Raw genomic sequence first — 4,552 nt, forward strand, 5'->3', positions numbered from 1 at the left:
TGAAAATTCTAGAACACTCATCTTGAAATTTGAAATCCATTACAGCATAGTCTTTAGAAATTAAGGTAGAATCATCTTTCATAAGTCGCCTTAATAACTTCAACTCTAACTCAATACTCTAATAGAATAAATACATGTAAAATTAAATTATTATTAAATATCAAACATAAAATAAAATTTATTGTAATCACTAAACCTTACTTACCGTGGGAGTTATATCTTTTCTTACATCCAATAAATTTTTCAACATGTTCCTTCCAATGTAATTGCCGCTGTCTTCCCAATAAGTACTATATAAACAAATATAAATTAATATTAGATAACATAATTCATTATCCACTGAATTAAAAAAATATATAGTATTTAAGCTAATACAGAGTTAAATTTCTTACCCTGATGGATTGTGCAATATCCAATCTCTAATAATGTGTACTTCTTCTTTGGATAAGCTTCTAAAGGATGGCTTTTTGATGATGAAGACCATATCTATTTTCCCTTACCTTTATTTTCTCTTCTCGATCCTTCAACACTTTCCGTCTCTTGTTGAAATGTTGATGTTTCCCATGGCGAATCACTCAGAATTGGAATTATCTGAATAGGAACATCTTGTTGCATAGAACCAATGATAGCTTCTATGTTTGATACATTGCTCAATGTATTCTTGTTCTGTTCATCTACGTAGGATCTCATTGAACTTAAACTATTATCCACATAAGATTGCATCTTACCTAAAATATTATCTTCTTGCCATTTTTGTTGCTGTTGAAATTCCTGTTGGAATACTTGTCTCTGACTGTCAAGAATAGTATCCATATAAGAATGAATATCGAATTGCATATAATCTTCTTGCCATTTTTTATGTTGTTCAAACATCTGGCTTTGATTATGAAATATTTCTTCCTTCAGATTATGGCATACACCGGACACATTTGATATCACCTGTTGCCTATGTGTTCCCAGCATTTCTTCCATTTGTTCTCGAGTTATATAGTTTGAAGCATCAAAACCAGAAGTAGAACCAACTTGAGGAGAAGTTCTCGAACTACTCGGAATGGTCGTTTCTTCCACGAAGATGTTTTCTGTGATTCGTTGTGGGATTTGTTGTACTGTGTTGTCTAATTCTCCATGAAATATACCATCTAAGATGTTATGTTCATTATCTGCTAGCATTGAAAGAGTTGTGTACCATGACAATTCTAACTCTTCTTCCGTGGGATATAACACAACAACTACCTCAATCTGTAATCATGATAACTAAATTTATTTTTTAAATGATAAAATGAATATGTAATTATGCATTCTTAAAAAAGTATGTTATACCTCCCTTGGGCCAAAAACTGTTTTACCATTCTCTCAGTCAATATTACATTGGGTCTCCACTTGTACATTCAAGGACTTTGTGCTGTTTTGTATCTCTTACGTCCAAATTTTTTTCCAATATCTGGAAAAGCTTCATATATCCAGAACTGCAAATAATTATAATCTTTTGTTATACAAATAAGTTATAAATAATATATATAAAATAAAAGAACAGAAAAAATTTACCTGGAATGCAAGTGGATATCCTTTTAATGCATATTTGCAGTCTGGTTGATTTTGTTCTGCTCTTTGCACTCTTTGAGCTTGTGATTTTTGCAAAGAATTTAACAAAACAAAATATGCTTTTCGACCCCATGGATAAGCAAGAAAGTCATCGAGATGCTCAACCATACCAAGTGTCTTATAATTAATATTTCTACCAGTTGGTTTCAAAATACACTCCACGAACATAACCAACCCCAACTTAAATTTATCTATATAGTCTTCACATGAATGGAATGCTTGATGCAACATACTCATATTAATTCTTCTCAAACCATTAAAATATTGATTTATAAGACGATGGTTATTATGATTAATCTCCACAAATGATTCATGGCATGGTAATCCAGTCATAAGACAATATTCTTGCATACTAAATCTGGCAACATGATCACCTAGGCGTACCCACACTTCGTTATTTTTACCACAGTGTATAAGCCTCATCACAAATTTATGTATCAACTTACTGCTAAATTGTTCCTCCTCTTCCATATACATAACTCCCACAAAAAATCCATAGAAATTGCTGCACATAACAAAAGCCTGTTGATTTGCATCTATAAATTGAAAAAAAATCCAGGAGATATTGCCGATTTGGATATTGACAAATAGTGGCAGGGAACCACTGATCTGGAGAGACAATATATTCAAGAGACATCTGCATAATAAAAAAAATACACAAATTTATATTTATAAGAAATTCTAGCTCTAGAAGATTATGACAAAAAAAGTACTAAAGGTCCAAGACTTTATACATTAGGTAAAATGCAGTCTTATATGAAAAACTAAGACTATAATTTTTCCTCCATCTTATTTTACTGTTGAAAATTTTACTTTAAGAGTCAAATCTAATATGTTTATATGATTCTGCTTCTTGAAATTGAATTTTATTTGTGAAGGTTTTTCTTCATAAATTATAGTTACAATTCAACCATTGTCACCTATAATTCATAGACATTTTTCCATATATACATAGTAATCCCAATTATTTATACAATTGTGCACACGGAGAGGCGCACACATTCATTGAGTGAAACTGACACAAGAATTTTGTATGAATTTGCTTGATAATTAGCTTATTTATTTGATATTGTTAGTTAAAAACTATAATTAGAAACTTCATAGCGCAAATGAACACTAATGATCAAATTAATAGGTAATGAATTCACATAATTATAGGAGAAACAAGTCTTGCATTCTTCTATTCTTGAAACAGATACATGATGCGGAAGTATATAGAGTTAACTTGAATCACAGTAGCAATGTGTTTTTTGGCATTAAACATTTTTCCATATAAGAGGCGCACACGAAGAGTCTCTCCCTAAAACCATTTCTCCATGCGCCTCTCACGGAGAGGCGCACTCTCCTGCACACAGAAAGAACCTCTCCGTGCACGAGACGCAGCCTTTCTGTGATGCCAGACAACATTTTCTTTAATTCAACAATAAAAAACTTACCTTCCAACCAGCTAAAATGCCTCTCTCTACTCTCTACTTTGAAAACTCTCTCTCTTGCAAAAATGTGTAGAATTGTAGAATTGGTAAAAAGTTAGTATGATTTGATAAGATAAATGGTATAAGATTCTTCACATGTGAATATGAATTCTCGTGACTTTAAACTTTAAACTTTTAGTAGTTGAAACAATAAATGAAGATAATAATTGTAGGAATGTTATTTTATTGTTATGTGAGTTAGTTGACATAATAATTGTAGGAAATAAGTTATCCTTTTTTTTTTAACATGCTCGTTCACATTAAAATAAACTAAAACTAATTTTATCAAATTTGTCACAAAATATATCATCAATATCTTTTCTCAAAACTCTTTCTCATCGTATCACTCATTATTTTTTTTTACACAGTTTATTCCGTATAAAGTATGCAGCGTATAAAACCTATTTACACAAGCTATTGAGTTACTCTAACACGATGAAATTTTACACATTGTCAGATACTTCTAATAATTAATTGAGTTCATCTCATGAGTACTACAACTTTACAAGTAATCCTTATACCAGTTGACAAGTAATCTCCATATCAGGTATGGCTATAAATTAGATTTTACAAAATATTACTACTGGTAGATATAATAATATAAAAAATATAGATATCTTCATCTATTTTCGATTGATTATCTCATCATCAAAAAAAATCCCCCAATTTACAAGTCATCCCCATACACAAACCATTGAGTTATTCTAACACGATGAAATTTTACTCATTGTCAGATACTTCTAATAATTAATTGAGTTCGTCTCATGAGTACTACAACTTTACAAGTAATCCCTATACCAGTTTACAAGTAATCTCCATATCAGGTATGATTATAGATTAGATTTTACAATATATTACTACTGGTAGATATATTAATATAAAAAATATAGATATCTTCTTCTATTTTCGATTGGTTATCTCATCATCAAAAGAAATCCCCCAATTTACAAGTCATCTCCATACCAGGTATGGCTATGGATTAGATTTTACAGTAAATATCCAAATAAAAAATATAAATGATATAACTCTAGATGTCTATATATATCTTCTTCTATTTGGATTGATTATCTCATCTCATAAATAAAAAAAAAAATTCTCCAAAAGTTCCTTTTTGTCTTTATCTTGTTTATAAAAAAAACATTGTCAATGGAAGAAAAATACCAACTTATACCAGAAATTCTATCCAACAACCAAAAATGGAAAGTCAAAGTAATTATTGTAGAGAAACAATCACCAAAACCTTCAAGACAAGGCAATGGAAGATATCAACACATGATGCTAATGGATACTGACGTAAGTTATACAACGATTTAGTATTATTTTTCCTTTTTCAAAACAAATATGTTTTCTCTCTTTTATTATTATTAAAATTAAATATTAAGTAAATATATATATATACACAATCTTACACTAATCAACTTTTATCTTTTTATCTATTAGTGTAACACTATCCAAGCAAGTCTATATGATTCAAATAT

The sequence above is a fragment of the Olea europaea genome, unplaced genomic scaffold (assembly GCF_002742605.1).
Source record: "Olea europaea var. sylvestris unplaced genomic scaffold, O_europaea_v1 scaffold963, whole genome shotgun sequence".
NCBI lineage: Eukaryota > Viridiplantae > Streptophyta > Magnoliopsida > Lamiales > Oleaceae > Olea > Olea europaea.